This window comes from Ornithorhynchus anatinus, chromosome 6 (genome assembly GCF_004115215.2).
Source record: "Ornithorhynchus anatinus isolate Pmale09 chromosome 6, mOrnAna1.pri.v4, whole genome shotgun sequence".
NCBI classification, from domain to species: domain Eukaryota; kingdom Metazoa; phylum Chordata; class Mammalia; order Monotremata; family Ornithorhynchidae; genus Ornithorhynchus; species Ornithorhynchus anatinus.
In genome coordinates this window covers 10,146,183-10,163,866 of record NC_041733.1, presented here as the reverse complement: position 1 = coordinate 10,163,866, position 17,684 = coordinate 10,146,183, and positions in this window count along the sequence as shown.

Genomic DNA, 17,684 nt, shown 5'->3' with positions numbered 1-17,684 from the left:
TTGTACTTTCCCAAGTGCTAAGTACAGTGCTCTTCATATAGTAAAATGCTCAGTAATACCATTGATGGGTCGATTGATTCTCCCTCTGCCACCCTGAAAAAGCTTCTAGAACCTATAGCAGTGACAGAAGGGGATACAACAACAATGATGTTGGCTGCTTAAAAGTGGCAGTAGGGAAGTTGCTCTTCATCCTCTCCCTCAGCACCCACCATGTTGTGATGACCACTTCTTACTTGATTTGAGGTAGTGGCCACACCAGCAGGAGCCCCACAGTTCTGTCAGTCTTCCCCACTAGAGAGAAAGCTCGTGGTGGTTGGTCTTGTGATTGTGCTCTTACACAATCTTGTGTGGTCTTCTGCTCTCATATTATCCCGACTGGATTATCGTGTCAGCCTCCTCTCTGATCTTCCATCCTCCTGTCTCTCCCTACTCCACTCTATTCTTCATTCCACTGCCCGGATCATCTTCCTACAGAAACGCTTTGGACATGTCACTCCCCTCTATAAAAACCTCCGGTGGTTGCCTGTCAGCCTCGGCACCAAACAAAAACTCCTCACTCTTGGCTTCAAAGCTCTCCGTCACCTTGTTCCCTCCTACCTCATCTCCCTTCTCTCTTTCTACTGCCCACCCCCTACATTCCGCTCCTCTGCCGCTCACCTCCTCACTGTCCCCCGTTCACGCCTATCCTGCCGTCGACCCCTGGCCCACGTCCTATCCCTGTCCTGGAATGCCCTCCCTCCTCGCCTCTGCCAAACTAACTCTCTTCCCCTCTTCAAAGCCTTAGTGAGAGCTCACCTCCTCCAGGAGGCCTTCCCAGACTGAGCCTCCCCTTTCCCTCTGCTCCCTCTGGTCCAGTGGGAATCCTTCTATCACTGTTTTAGGAGTGGTATTTTTGCTGCTGGGCCATGGCCCTAATCTTTTTCTGGCCTTTCTGGACCCGTCCGCTTACATCTCCACTCCGTTCCCTCCTCAGATGGCTAGACTCCTGGATGATACTGGTTGCTACCTGGCTTTCAACCTTCTTCCCTACCACTCCAGTTACTGGAATCACTAACATGAAGCCTAATAAAGATTTAAGCTTTCCCTCTTCTCTTTGCCTAGGCTTTATCTCCCATTCTCCCTTGTTTTCTTTCCCATCCTTGCTATCTTATAGCAGTAGGGGGGGATTGGAGCAAGCAATGAAATGAACAAGACAACAACAGTCATGGAATTTATTGAGCACCTCTGTAGTGCCATACCATGTACTAAATACTGAGAATCAGTTGGCACTCAATGAATACGATGACTGGAAGCAATATGGCATAGTGTATAGAGCACGGGCCTGTGAGTCAGAAGGTCATGGGTTCTAATTCTGATCCCGACACTGACCCCGACTTGGACAAGTCACTTCACTTCTCTGGGTCTCAGTTACCTCATCTGCAAAATGAGGATTGAGACTGTGAGCCCCATTTGGGATGGAGACTATGTCCAGCCTGATTTGCTTATATCCACCCCATCGCTTAGTTCAGTGCCTGACACACAGTAAGCGAAGAACAAATGCCATAATTATTATTATTGTCTGCTATATGACCTTGGGCAAATCACTTAACTTCTCTGTGCCTCAGTTACCTCATCTGTAAAATAGGGAATGATACTATAAGCCCCCTGTAGCACAGGGACTGTGTCCAACCTGATAAGCTTGTATCTACTTGAGCGTTTAGTACAGTGCCTGGCACGTAGAAAGCACTTAACAAATACTATTAAAAAAAAAACCAAACAGAAGAGTCACATGGAGCACCTCTTCTGAGGTGGGGGGTGGGGAAGAAAGCATGGGGGATTGTGGAAGATAAGTCAGGGCAAAGTAAAATAAGAGTGGAAGAAGCATTTCCAGCCCACAGGAGAGGAGTTCGGGGTCAGGGCTCCCCAAACATGATTGCTAATTTTCTCATAAATCCACGGCCCCACTGGGGCCTCAGCTTGATGTATCGTATACCTGTTCCTGAAAAATTATAGATATGCTAAAGCACAACTCAGAAACTTCCCTTTTAATAATGACATTTCTTAATAATAATAATGTTGGTATTTGTTAAGCGCTTATTATGTGCAGAGCACTGTTCTAAGTGCTGGGGTATATACATGGTAATCAGGTTGTCCCACATGAGGCTCACAGTTAATCCCCATTTTACAGATGATGTAACTGAGGCACAGAGAAGTTAAGTGACTTGCCCGCAGTCACACAGCTGACAATGGCAGAGCTGAGGTTCAAACCCATGACCCCTGACTCCCAAGCCCGGGCTCTTTCCATTGAGTCACGTTGTTGCTTTTAAGCACTTACTATGTTCCAAGCTCTATGCTAAATAGTACCAGAGTAGACACAAGGTCATCATGTTGAACACAGTTCCTGACCCACATAGGGTTCACAGACTAATGGGAGGGGGAGAACAGATATTTAGTCCCCATATGACAGATGAGGGAACTGAAACACAGAGAAGTTAAGTGACTTGTCTAAAGTCATGCATCAGGCATTCATTCAATAGTATTTATTCAATAGTATTTATTGAGCGCTTACTATGTGCAGAGCATTGTACTAAGTGCTTGGAATGAACAAGTCAGCAACAGATAGAGACAGTCCCTGCCGTTTGACGGGCTTACAGTCTAATCGACGGGCTTACAGTCTAGAGCCGGGATTAGAAGCCGGGTCTCTTGCCTTCCAGTCATTCATTCATTCAATCAATCATATTTATTGAGTGGTTACTGTGAGCAGAGCACTGTACTAAGCACTTGGGAAGTGCATTTCAGCAACAGTCCTGTGCTGTTCCTACTAGGCTGTGTTGTCTCCATAAATGGCAACATTTTCTCTTCTGTTTCAAGGCTACAAAATTAGACTGAGGCAAAATTAAACCAAGGAGTAAATTAACCAATGATTGAGCTAAAGCAAATGATGATGATCTTTTCATGGAAATCATTAATGCCAAAATACCTCAGGAAACACTGTCACATCATTAAGCTGATGAGGAAAGTACCTTGTACAAAATTATGAAACTTTAAGGGATAAAAGATAAGTGGCTGGAATTGTTTCTTGGTTCTCGTAAAAAGGGAAAAATATCTCCTTGATCACTGTGAATCTAAAAATAAAACATGATTTTGTACAATTGTTATAGGTGTTGTGCACAAACAAGTTATGTAGTAGAGTTGTTAAAAAGAGAACAGTTTCTTGGGTGTCTGTGATATTTAAATTCAAATTAATCTAAACTGAATAGCGTACTGGAAGCAGAAAGACATTTTTGGAAAAAAAATGAAATCAAAGTAGTGTTAGTGAAAGCGAGAGGGAGAGAATTGATACTGTGAAGAAGAATAGATGTATGCTTCTGACCCATATTTTTACTGGTTTAGACCACTTTTCATTGGGAAAAAAAGGGAATAAGATTGTAAGAAAATCCCCCAAATCTTCTAGAAATAAGACCACTGGAGCTTGTTTCTCTTTGCACTACTTGGAGAATGGTGGGGAGGTGTGAACCAATAATGAGAATATGTTCTTCATTAAGTGCTTTCTATGTACCAAGCACTGTACTAAATGCTGGGCTAGACACAGTCAATCATGTTTATTGAGCACATACTGTGTGCAGACCATCGTACTAAGTGATTAGGAGAGTAAAAAATATAACAACATAACAGATACGTTCCCTGCCACAACAAGCTTACAGTCTAGGCGGGAGACATGTTAATATAAATAAATAACATTACAAATATGTACATAAGTGCTGTAGGGTTGGGAGAGGGGATGAATAAGGAGAGCAAGTCAGAATAATCAGATCAGCTACAGTACCTGTCCAACATGGAGCTCCAAGTTTAAGTGGGAGGAAAAAAGGGAAGTTAATCCCCAGTTTACAGATGAGGAATTTGAAGCACAGAGTTGTTAATTGACTCAGCCAAGGTCACACAGCAGGCACATGGAGGATCTGGGTTTAGAACTCAGATCCCCTAGCTTTCAGGCCCATGTTCTTTCCACGAGTTGGGAAAGTAAGGAGATGTTCCCTTGCTTAGGGATCCTTAACACCCAACAGCATGATTGTGGAAGGGAGGCAATCCCTTGCTTTCTCTGCTCTCCCCTGCCCCCATCCCCGGAGAGGCTGCGCGGAAAGAATCCAGTGCTATGGATTTCACCCAGCACAGGTCTGGGAGGAAGAAATCTCTGCAATCTGAGAAACAGCATGGGCTAGTGGTTAGAGCACAGGCTTGGGAGTCAGGACAATCCAGGTCCTAATCCCAGCCCTAAAGAGGTCATTATCTATATTGAAAAACCAGGAGTACTTCCTTAACACCAAAAGTGCAAGATATTACACACACACACACACGCACACGCACACACACGCGTGCCCTTCCATAGAGAGCATCCCCCATCCACACTGTCCCAAGGCTATTTAGAATAGCTATTTATTTAGCAATAATAATATCAATTGTGGTTTTAAGCGATTATATTATACCTAGCCCTGGGCTGAATACTGGGGTAGGTACAGTAGAATTGGGTCAGTCAAGGTCTCTGTGTTACCTGGCGCTTATGGACCAAAAGAGTGGGCAGGAGAACAGATATTTGATTCCCCACTTTACAGATGAGGAAACTGAGGCACAGAGAAATTGAGTGACTTGTCCAAGGTCACACAACAGACCTGTGGGATTAGAACCTGGCTCTCCTGTCTCTACTTTCTTTCTTTCCATTAAATGACACTGCTTCCTCACTGTGATGTATTGGTCTAATTGCACACACAATTCCTTGGGCTAAGCACCCCTAGCAAAGAGCTCTGAACTCCCTGCTCTCTTCTATTAAATCCTTCCCTGGTCCCATTCCCAGCCCCAATTCCTGAACTTCTATTTATTGGCTCAGCCTCTAAGAATGTTGCTAGGTACAAGAGTCCCTTGGACTGGGGGAGGAGGAAGGGATTTTTCTTCTTTTCCCCAACAGTTGTTCAATTTAGAAGCAGTGTCTCCGCTTTCACAAGTCCACTTGGAGGGTCTGAATTTGCCCGTGGCCTCCCTCCCCACTTTCTTGACCTGCCCTCCACTACCCTTTTCCCCTTCCTCCTATGCTGTCACCTGCCAATTGACAGGGACCTAGTACCAGTCCTGGGTGAAAATTCAGGATTATTTAACAATACAACCCAAATCTCCCAGTACACCCAGTCCAGAAATAGTTATACAAAAGATGAATAGAATTTTAAATCCCCCAAATCTGTTCCAGCTGTCACAAACTGAAAATTCTTTAATGTCTCGGAGAAAATACTCTGATAGTCTTTCCATTGTACCCAGCCCTGATCCCCATTTCATGTACCAAAGACCCTGACAACAACAGTTGGATGGGCTCTATGAAAATAACTTCTGCGAGTGAGCCTACATGTTTAATATCTATCAGATTAAGACTGCAGGGGTTTTTTTCTAGGGAAAAAAAGAAATTTGGGATTTTAAGTCTGAAACTTGGATCCATTTTCCTTTCAGGGTTTACAGGGGCTGGGAATAAAAACAGGACACATTCCCCAAAAGAATGGATTTAAAAAAAGATTAATGAATAATTCTAAAATTGGATATAAAACCCCATCTACACACTATTCCTAACTTTTTCCAACCAGTCTCTCCCACCATTGCACACTTCTATTGACCAACACCTTCCATTTTTCCAAATGTTCTCTCCTTTGTCCTGGCTTTTTCTCTTGAAATTTTCTTTCGATGTGTCCTTCTTTCTTTCTGTTTTTACTTGTTTTCTTCCTTGGGTTCCGCTATCCTGTATTTCCCTCCTTTTGTTCTCTGTTTACCCCACCGTCCTCCATGAAAATACCTATTTCCATTTGGCTCTTCTCCGTCTGTTTTGCTTTTTCTCTTTCCAATACTTTTCAGGCTTCAGTTCTTTGTCCTTTTCCCCTCTTTCTAGTTATGTTCTTTTTCACCCCATGGAATATCGTCTGCTCTTTTTCTTTTCTTTATTCTCATGCCCTTGTCCACCCCACCCACTCTGAGGCTGATCGATCCTCTACTGGAGTGACAGCTGGTCTGGTTCGGAGGGTCCCCAGGGGTCATGTGCAAGGGCGAGCTCAGAACCAATACACTGAAATTTCAAATCTACTCAGAGAGACCCAGGTAAAGGGCCAGCAAGTGATTTTCAGGGAAGGGTAGTACCAGAAGAATTACAAACCGCAGAAAAGTAAAGGGCCTAGTTTTAGATAAATGTATCCCAAAAGTTACTGGGATCTTTTGGGAGGAGTTTGGCTTCCCTGCTAATAGTGGAAGACCCCTACCTCTCTAGGGAGACCCTCGTTCTTTGAGAGCAGGGTGAAAATTTCCTTTAGGGGAGCTCTGGAAAAAAAAAAAACCTCACTGAAGTGTGCTGCTTTGATTCCTGACCTTGCTGCTCTGTTCCTCCTGCTTTGACCCTGGATAGGATCAAGTCCTTCATGTCATAAGGCATTTTTCTCTATTTTACCAGTATTTGTGGTAAAAAGAGTTGGGGTGGTCGAATTTGGGGTGACTGCAGTTAAATATTTCCCACTCCATTCCTCAAGGAAAAGAGCTACATCATCCTCACAATAAAGTACATGGCTGAGTAGTTTTTCCCAACCAGATGATCATTTGTAGCTTTAAACCTCAGTAATGATAATAATGATGGTATGTTAAGCACTTACAATATGCCAAGCACTGTTTTAAGCTCTGGAATAGATACAAGGTGATCAGTTTTACCTTGTACGTGGAGCTCACAGTCTTAATCCCCATTTTACAGATGAGGTAACGAGTCACAGAGAAGTTAAGTGACTTGCCCGAGGTCTCTCAGCAGACAAATGGTAGAGCCGAGATTAGAACCCATTACCTTCTGACTCCTAGTCATGTGCTCTATGCCCTGTTCAGTGGCTTTAAATATCATTTTGTAAATCTTAGGCAATTTATCCCCCTGTTTCTTTCCTTCCCAATTTGGGTTATTGATTAAATCTTGACTTTGGTCATTACGTTGTTTGGAGATCTAGTTCACCCATGATTACTGAGACCTTTGCAAAATTAGAAGGTGGATTTAGGACAATAATCTATACACTTCATTTTTCCCTAGATTGCTGTGGATACAGGATTGTCATTTTTTGTCCTCGTTTGGCATTATACAGCTAAGTGACCCCATCAGTCTCTGGAAGCAAAATCTTCCGAGCCTAAAAGAAGAGGCTATGAGCAAAATGAAAGCTCCAGTAGAACGGAGAGGAAAGCTGAAAGGTAGGAAAAGAGGTGATATTCTCCCTGGCTGCAGTGCAGTATGTTGAGGAGAGGGAGGGATTGAGCAGTAGGGAGGACAGAAATCCTCTGCCTCGCAAAAAACAGACTATCAAAAAATGATATTTATTGAGTGCTTACTACGAGCAGAGCACTGTATTAAATGGTTGGGGGAGTACAATTCAAGAATATTATTTATATTAAGATAAATTCTTTATTTACATTAATGTCTATATCCCCCTCTAGACTATAAGTTCATTGTGGACAGGCAACTTGTCTACCAACTCTGCTGTATTGTTCTCTCCCAAGTACTCAGTTCAGTGCTCTGCACATGGTAAGTGGTGGAGCAAAAAGTAAGAATCCCACTTTTTCTGGCCCCACCACCTCCTGACTTCTTTGTAGCCTGTGCTGATCAGATACGGTCACCAGGACAGTATCCTGCACCAGCAAGTCTTCAGTAAATACCATTGATCGAAAGCACTTTGAGGGCAACTCTGTTGTATCGCACTCACCCGAGTGCCGCATACAGTGTTCTGCACACAGGATTCACACAGTAAATACTGGTTTGGTGAAAATGATGATAAAGATTGTGACCATGTGGATGGTGATATGATTTTCTCCTCCGATTCACTACATAAAAAAATCAGCAGCTGCCATTGAGGTGCCCTTGGTCACTCTTATCCAAGGATAAGACTGAATGAACAGCTTAGAAGCAAAAGCTGTCATGATCTAATTGGAGAGAAATACATAAAACCACCTACTCCCTGTTGCTGATGTATTTTTCTGAAGTTTCACATACTGCACCAAATTGCAAAGCAACAATTCCTCTGTGCCTTTGATCTATACTTTGAAAACACAAGACGTCCCTGTAGTTGCAGGCTTTAATTAACGGGGAAACCAAAAGAAGAATAAAAGACAAAACACCAAGAACCAGCACACTGTAAAAGTGATACCATTTAGGCACGTTATGTTGTATTCATTTTTTTTTTTGCCTCAATTTGGTGGGTTTTAGTCTGTCGGTTCCTTTGTCCGCAGGCTCAGAAATGGGTCTCTCAATTTTTCTCATTTGACCAAGAAGAAAACTGAAGCATCAGCAAATGAACTTGGGGAAAAGTAAACTTAGAGGAAATCTTCTATCCTGATACTTAGCTCATTTCAAATTCAGCTGTTTATCTAGTCCCTTTCCATCTTCCCTCCGTGCAAAGCGACAGGCTTCACTCCTCTCGCTATTCCATGCACAGAGCTATAGGCCTTAAATCTTTCTTCAAAGCATAAAAAGGGTCCAAAAAGAGGCCAGAAGAAACCCTTCAGTTATATTCCCTCTATCCGATGCGACAGCATCGAGATGAATTCAGACCTGCTGGGATGTGTTCTAATGCCATTTCATCAGGGGCGAATATTGTCACTATTCAAAAACCAACCGAGCTTTGTTGTTATGTTTGTTGTGTTTAATGTGACTACAACCTGAACATTAAAAATGCTCTTAACCAGAGAAAGGGAGAGAAAGAGAGTGGTAGGTGAAAAAATAAACTACAAAGTATAAAAGACTCTTGGGGAAAATGCGGTTCAGTGGCATGAGGAGGAAAGCGCACTTTTGTGTTTCTGTGGCGACCGCAACACAATCAAGCAGAACTGCTTGAACGTTAAAATGCCCCTAATGCCCCAGGAGCCTGTGCTTTTCAGCTTGTAAAACTTGTAAACATGCAAGTCTAGTTGGATTTGAGTGCTCTTATCCTCCTAACTGATATATGGAGACGAGGTATAATGTGGGGAGTATCATTTTGAAGACCTTGGGAACCTTGGGGTGGAGGAGGTAGGCCTGGGGGAGGGGAGAGAAGAAAACTTTGATCTCGGCTTTAACTACTTTCTCAGAGAAGGAAAGACTGAATGACGAACAAACTCGCCCAGGGAGTGCAGGGAAAACATGACCCACGGCTCCGCAATCAGACTGCTGGTTTTTCTCATTATTCAGGGAAAAAAAAAAATTCTCACATCCTGCGACTATTTATGCTCTGTCCCTGGTTAGGAAAACCCGGCATTATTATGGGAAGTGAGAAGCGAATGAAGAAGTTACCATCCAAACGAAGCACGTTCTAAATCCCCCTCAGCAAGCCTCATTACAAATATGAACTTTTCTTCTATTATAGCAGATGAGCAGAGAAAATAATTTAAAAAAATAATAAAAAATGTGAATAATTAACAATCCCAGAGCACCATGTCTTACACCCAATGAACTCCCCAGGCATCAGGAGGGAGGCTGTTCTCGGTGGTGGATGGGAGGACGGTCTGGCCTGGCCTAATGCCAGCCTGAAGGGACACACTATTTGGAGCAGAGGAGAGTTAGTGTACTTGATGGGGGAATACGTACTGAGTAAAGCAAAATCCTCAATCAGAAGGAAAGGGCCCTGCAGAATCATCAAAACGTTAAGGCCTATACCTGAATCACAAACCCTTAGAAAAGGTCTCATCAGCTCTTTATTTTGCCACCTCAGTTCTAGAAATCTCAATCATATCAATTGGAAATAGCATTCACCGAGTTTTGTTAAAGTATGTGTTTTGGTTTTGGGGTTTTTTTTTTACATAATTTGGGTAGAACACTAGGGAGCATTGTTACCAGAGCACAAGTCTCCACAGGTATGATGTGATTCATAAATTCATAAATAGATTTGGGGTAGTAAAGGAATCAATCAATCAAATAGTGGTACTTATTGAACACTTACTGTGTACAGAGTGCTGGTCTAAGTCCTTGAGAGAGCACAAGGGAACAGAGTTGGTAAATTCCCTGCCCGCAAGTAGCTTACAGCCTAGAGGGGAATATAGATATTAAAATAAATAAATTATGAATATGTTTGTAAGTGATGTGGGGCTGAGGGTGAGGTGAATAGCAAGAGCTCAAAGGATACAGATGTAAATGCATAAGTGACGCAGAAGGGAGAGGGAGTCAGGGAAAACAATTCTTGATCAGGGGAGGTCTCTTGTAGGAGATGTGACCTAAATAAGGCTTTCAAAATGGGGAGAGTGGTGGTCTGGTGTATATGGAGAGGGAGAGAGCGCCAGGCCAGAGGAAAGAAGTCGGAAAGGAGTTGGTGGTGAGATAGATGAGATCAAGGCACAGTGACCAAACTGACAATGGAAGAGCAAAGTGTGCGGACTCGACTGTTGCAAGAAATCAGTGAGGTAAAGTAGAAGCAGGTGAGCTGTTTGAATGCTTTAAAGACTAAGGTAAGGAATTTCTCTTTGATGCAGAGGTGGGTGAGTAATCACTGGAAGTTCTTGAGGAGTGTGGAGATGTGGACCGAAAGATTTTTCAGAAAACCTTTTCTAAAAAGTTCTGAAATATGGACTGGAGCGAGGAGAGGCAAGAGGAAGGAAAGAGGCAGGTACAGTAGTCAAGGAGGGATATAAGAAAGAACAGTTGTCTGTAGGCTAGGTGGTGTGGTTAAAGTGTGATGCTGATTTGCTTTCCTGCCTCTGCCTCAACCTTACCGTACCATTCATATTTGTTGGCTTTGAAATGCAATATTATTTGATCAATCGATCATTTAATCAGTGCAATCATTGAGTGCTTACGGTGTGCAGAGCACTGTACTAAGAGCTTGGGAAAGTACGATCCTGGTGTTGGTAGTCACAATCCCTGTCTATAAGGACCTTACATTCCACAGGGGGAGGAGGATTCAGTAAATGAAGAGTGAGTGACAAGGGAGTGAAGTCTTTGGCTGGTAGCAGACATAATATAGGAATTGGTATTAAAGAATGTCAGTCTTTCCCACAGTCTACCTCCTAACCTATGAGTCAAGGTAACTATAATGTAGTTTTCCTATAACATGCGATCCTTCAATATCATAACCCCATAATATAGGAAAATTGGGCACATTAGATTTTCCTTATTTGGCTTGTTGTGCCTCCTCTCTCTGTTGCTATAGAAAACAAACACACACACAAAAAAAACCCTTTAGCACATCACAGCTGTAGATGGCTGTTGAAATTGTGTTTTCTGCTTACTTCTTATCATCTGTGTCACTTTGGACAAGTCATTTAACTTCTCTGTGCCTCAGTTACCTCATCTGTAAAATGGGGATTAAGACTGTGAGCTATGCGTGGGACAATCTATTACTTTGTATCTACCCCAGTGCTTAGAACAGTGCTTGGCACAAAGTGGGCGATTAACAAATGCCATCATCATTATTAATATTATCATCTCTTATGAGAAGCAGCATGGCCTAGCAGAAACACACTGGGTCTTGGAGTCAGGGGATGTGAATTCTAAATCCTGCTCCACTACTTGTCTGCTATGTGACCTTGGGAAAGTCACAACTTCTATATATTTCTGTTTTCTCATTTGGTAAAATGGGGAAAAAAATACCTGTTTTCTCTCTTAGACAGTGAGCTCCATGTGAATCATAGACTGTGGCCGACCTGATTGTCTCTCATCTGCCCCAACATTTAGTACAGTCCTTGGACATATAATAAGTGCTTATCAAATGACATAATTATTCACTATTATTGTACTGCTCCAGCTTGCAAACCACTAGAGGGATTAGCATGGCCCGCAGGCCTATTTTCCAAAGGTGAGTTTTGGCTGTTAATCCTCATTTTACAGATGAGGTTACCGAGGCACAGAGCAGTAAAGTGACTTACTCAAGGTCACAAACCAGACAAGTGGCGGATCAGGGATTAGAACCCAGGTCCTTCTGACCCTCAGGCCCAAAATCTATCCATGCTACTTCTACTTATATGTTTATCCCGCAGTTAACTTTCTCCAGAAGGATCTCAGGACCCGTTTCTGGAAATACAAATCGTTCCCCATCTAGACTGTAAGCTTGTTGTGTTCAGGGATGTTTTTACCAGCTCTGTTGCATTGTACTCTCCCAAGTGATTAGGACAAGTGCTCTGCAAGCAGTAAGCGCTCAACAAACACGATTGTTTGATCCACCCAAAGGGAGCCAGCTAGGTAAAGGGAGCATAATTTAGTATGGGAGGTGGTCGAATACAGACAGCGGTGAACACAACCACCATAATTTAGAAATCTCCAGCTCTATTCCTTGCTCGGGAGAATTGGCTCAACCTGATACCGGGAGTGAATACAGACCCAGTGCCCTCTACTCTCCCAAAAGCAGGACTACCACTTCAAGATGTACAGTGCTGGTCCCGGAGAAGCAGGTTATATTAAATGTTAATACTCTACACTAAGCAGCCCCTTACATCTGAAAGGCTCAAGAACACCCTACAACCCTTGGTTCATTAACTCTCATAATACCTTCCTGAGGAAGCGTGTATTATTGCCCTTTGTTTATGGATAGGGAAACGGAGCAGGTACGGAGCCATTCATTAGTGGCTTGCTCGGGGCGGCCCAATATATCTCTTCCCACACCGGCCATTGATTTCAGTGCTTCTGACGCTGAGGCTGCAGCCCCAACCCTCACAGAGAGCCTTCTCCCGTCAACCTGCCGCCAAAATTCAGTGCAGCCACCTACCTAAGGTCTAAAGTGATTCTGCACTGAAAACACTACCCAGTGAAGCGATTGAATCAGCCCCACACAGAAGCAGCGTGGCTTAGTGGAAAGAGCCCGGGCTTGGGAGTCAGAGGCCATGGGTTCGAATCCTAGTGCTACCACTCAGTAATAATAATAATGATGATGGTATTTGTTAAGCGCTTCCTATGTGCCAAGCACTGTTCTAAGCGCTGGGGTAGATGCAAGGTGACCAGATTATCCCACGTGGGGCTCACAGCCTTAATCCCCATTTTACAGATGAGGTAACTGAGGCCCAGAGAAGTGAAGTGACTTGCCCAAAGTCACACACCTGAGAAGTGGCGGAGCTGGGATTAGAACCCACGGCTTATGACTCCCAAGCCTGGACTCTTTCCACTAAGCCACGCTGCTTCACTTGTCAGCTGTGTGATTTTGAGCAAGTCACTTCACTTCTCTGTGCCTCAGTTACCTCAACTATAAAATTGGGACTAAGACTGTGAGCCCCACATGGGACAACCTAATAATGTTGGTATTTGTTAAGCGCTTACTATGTGCAGAGCACTGTTCTAAGCGCTGGGGTAAACACAGGGGAATCAGGTTGTCCCACGTGGGGCTCACAGTCTTAATCCCCATTTTACAGATGAGGGAACTGAGGCACAGAGAAGTTAAGTGACTTGCCCACAGTCACACAGCTGACAAGTGGCAGAGCTGGGATTCGAACTCATGAGCCCTGACTCCAAAGCCCGTGCTCTTTCCACTGCGCCACGCTGCTTCTCCAAACCTCATCTCTACCCCAGTGCTCAGAACAGTGCTTGGCACATAGTAAGCACTTAACAAATACTATCATAATTATAATGACATTTGGGAGGCATTTTGAGCTTCCTGGAGAATTACAGGAGCCTGTAAAAGGTGCATTGCTGTTAGCTTATTATTACGATTTCTATTTTGATTCTGTTATTGCTTGATTTCATTTAGGCAGCGGTGTGCTGATGACCCACCCGGGGTCGCAAAGCAGTTCAATTGCCTAATGTGTGTGAGCTCTTTTCTCCTAGGTGAGACTATGCTCCCAGTAGGGAGCAGGGGAAGTAGTGTGGCCTAGCAGAAAGAGCACGAGTCTGGAAGCCAGAGGACCTGGGTTCTAATCCCAACTCTTCCACCTGCCTGCCATGTGGTCCTGGGCAAGTCACTTCTTTTCTCTGGGCCTCAGTTTATGCATCTGCAAATTGGGGATTCAATACCTGTTCTCCCTCCTACTTGACTGTGAGCCTCAAGTGGAACAGGGATCATACCTGGCCTAATCAACTTGTATCTACGCCGGTGCTTAAACCAGTGCTTGACACCTAGTAAGTGCTTAACAATTACCATAAAAAACTAAAACAACATGATCTATTGGAGAGGAACACTCCCCTCAGGGCTAAGACCTAGCTTAGCCTAGGGCCGGGGGGATGTGATTTCAAGCCATCACCCCAACCAAATTTTATTCCTCCGAAAAAAAACCTGCCAAACCCCAGGCAATTCATTATGGGGTATTATTATTGTTTTTTTTGAGAGGGCCCAATGAGCTCTTACTTATTCATGAACTTTTAATTCAGATGTTTTATTAATAAAGGGACATGCAACATTCCACCTACCCTGGGAATATTATTCTTGGGGCACTAAGGAGTTTCTGTTCTATGTTCTGACTCCCTAAAGCCATCGACCACGCTTGTCAATGTTTTCCTAACAAAGGAGATTTTCATCGAATCATTCAGTCGTATTTATTGAGCATTCCTGTGAGCAAAACACTGTACTAAGCACTTGGGAGAGTACACTATGACAAGAAACAGAGCCTAGACCTTCTCTTAGGAAGGGAGAGACAGTAAGGCTCCATATTGAGGGGGGAAGTGGCTCACTAGCATTTCAGTATTAATATTCTCGATACATGCAGCAGAGCATAGAATGGAGTGCTGGCCAAGCACTTGGATAGAAGATGCCTATCATCACTGTCCTAATCCCAGCTGTGTACTCTTTCCCAGTGCTTAGTACAGTGTTCTTCACAATGTAAGTACTTAATAAATCTATTACTACTGTAGAAGATAACAACATTCCCCCATCCACCCATCCATTTCCAAGTGACTTCCTTCTTTTTCCTTCAAGTGACTACTTTTTTTGGTCCAGGGTGCTCCCATTTGTTGCAGATGGTGGAGTTTGGGAGTGTTTGCTAAACCATCAATGATCAGTTTGCTAATGAATTATTTCCTCACTGTGCAATTCATATATCTCCCCACCACGATCAGCCCGCCTCTCAACGTCGAAAATGCAATTGGTAGGGTACCCCACTGCCTTACCACTTTGTTACTCACCCCAACTCCACAGCATTTATGTTCCTTAAACACCCTTATAACCCAATATTTTCCCTATCCGCAGGTTATTTTATTGTCTTCTCCCGTAGATCCCTCCCTTCCTTTTGGACAGGGATCAAGTCTACTTCATTGCATTGTAGTTTCCCAAGCCCTTAGAACAGTGCTCTGCACACCAAAAGGACTCATTAAATACCACCGATCAACTGATTGAAACAAAGGGGCAGAAACACGTGGCTCAAGATGACCAAAAATAGGAGAATTGTAGTCTGTGGACCTCAGAATGAGGTTTGTAAGTCAAATGCTGGCATTCTTGCACAAGGACTATGGAGGAGAGTGGATCCCAGGCCAGGATTCACTGGAGACTGGGAGTCTCTTTCTTCTTCTCACTTCCTCCCCTCCTGTTTTTAATAACACTCTGGTAACACTGCCTGCTTGGACTGCGGCTGTCACTTCCTTACCAAGGAAGGTTGATAATGAATTGAGTTTTTCCAGCTCACTCCTAATGATCCTCTGTTACATAATCAGTTGGTGACGCCCCGGCAGTTGAGCCAGAAATATCCAGACCGGCCCTGCTGTTTCCACTGTTCACTGCCCCGCACTTCATTAAGGAGGCGAGCTTCCTCACAATGAATCGTGGCTCTATGGGGTAGGTAGAAGAAAGGAACCAGCAGGAGTGTCTCTGGCCTCTAGCTGCTGCAGACCTGATAAAAGGAGATCCTCAGAGGCCTATTTCTCCCTCAATATTCAAGACTAAATCAACACCAGCCTGCAATGACATTGCTGTAAGTTGAAAGGCTCAGAGAGTTTTCTGTAGTGAGGAGTTCCCTTGAGGAGCTGCAGGATGCTCTTTACCAATAAGCAGGTCAGCGCTGCCCCAAAGAGAGGAGCAAATTGGGTGACCTACTGAACAATTAAATCCTCCAGATTCACGGGTCCCATTCATTTTGATCTTTGGATTTGATCCAGAAGTCCCGGAATCTTTCTCTATATTTGCCAAGAGAGATCTTCTTCCTAAGCTACCTTTTTGTTGCCACCAGATGATGCGGGGCAGAATTGGCAGCTGCTGCACTAGGGTGTCCATTCCAATACAGGAAGGATTCTTAGTGGGAAACAGATTAGCTCGACACGCCAGGTGTATCCCATTAAAGTGGTTGCCAAGAAGCATGTACTTTCCTACAGGAACACACCAGGTCCGTCCTAGGGCCGTCAGATGGGCCAGAGATGAATTTTGTGTCCGGCTGGCTTGACTAAGCATTTGACTAAGTGGATTGCTGAAGCTCGTTGGTCCGATTCAACGCACACACATGCACACCCACCCCATGACAACAAGTTGTCAACCAAACGACATCCTCAGAAGCAGAGAGGAGCCTCAGTGGTAATGTGAACACGTTGACTTCTTAGAGGGTCATCGGGGTAGGGAGAGGGGAGGTGTCAGAGCCAGTTTAAGGCACTGATGTCCCAGAATGATCAATCGATCAGTCAGTCGACTCTCTAGAGCACTTACTGTGTGCAGAACACGGTACTGAGAGCTTGGGAGAGTTTAATATCTATTGGTAGACAGGGCCGGATGTTGAGGAATCCAATCAATAGTGGTCCCATTGGAGATGCTGGTGAAAGTGAGTTCACCTTGTCTTGTGTGACGGCAGATAGAGGAGCCCCCAAATGAGAAGAGATTGAGGGCTGTTGTAGGAAGAGGGATTTGGGTAAGCTAGATTGAAGATCTTCCTAAAAGGAAGGATTATTTAATATCAATAACAATAGTAATAATAACAATAATAATAATGGTATTTAGTAAGTGCTTACTATGTGTCAAACACTCTTCTAAGCACTGGGGTAGATAGAAGTTAAGTTGGAAACAGTCCCTGTCCCAGGGCTCATATTTTCAATCCTCATTTTACATTTGAGATAGTTGAAGCACAGAAAAGTGAAGTGACTTTGCCCAAGGTCACACAGCAGACACTTGGTGGAACCAGGATTAGAACACATGATCTTCTGACTCCCAGGCCCATGCTCTTTCCCCTATGCCATGTTCCTTTGCATTCTATGCATGCTAAACCATGCTTTAGCACTGGAGTAGGTTACCTATTCCCTCCCTTTCTGTATGCCTATGTACTTGTGTCTGCACCCTTTAGCACTTGATAGATACCCCACTCTAAGTCTCCCAGTGCTTATGTACATACCCATAATTTATTATAATATCTGCCTCCCTCCTTAGACTGCTTCTTGTGGGCAGGGAATGCTTCTACCAACTCTGATATACTGTACTCTTCCAAGTGCTGAGTACAGTGCTCTGCCAACAGTAAGTGTTCAGTAAATATCATGATGGATGGATTGATTAATTGATAGCTGGTCATGCCGTGGAATTTTTCTTAAATTGAGACCTGTAAGGACAGGATAAATCCCTATCCAACTAGAATGGTTAGATGAAACCTGTTTGAGGATGGTGGGATGAGCTAGGGTACCTCTTGAGAAGTTTCCCACTTACTTTTCTATAACTCAGAAGATCAACTCAAGCATTCTATTCCTGAGGTTGTTCTATTTAAGTTAGTCACCTGGGAGCCACAGTCGATCAATAGTATTTGTTCATTCACCAATCTTGGAGCAGAGGACAAGCCGTTTGTTCTGAATGGATCAGGTAGAGTTCTGAGTGAGTCTG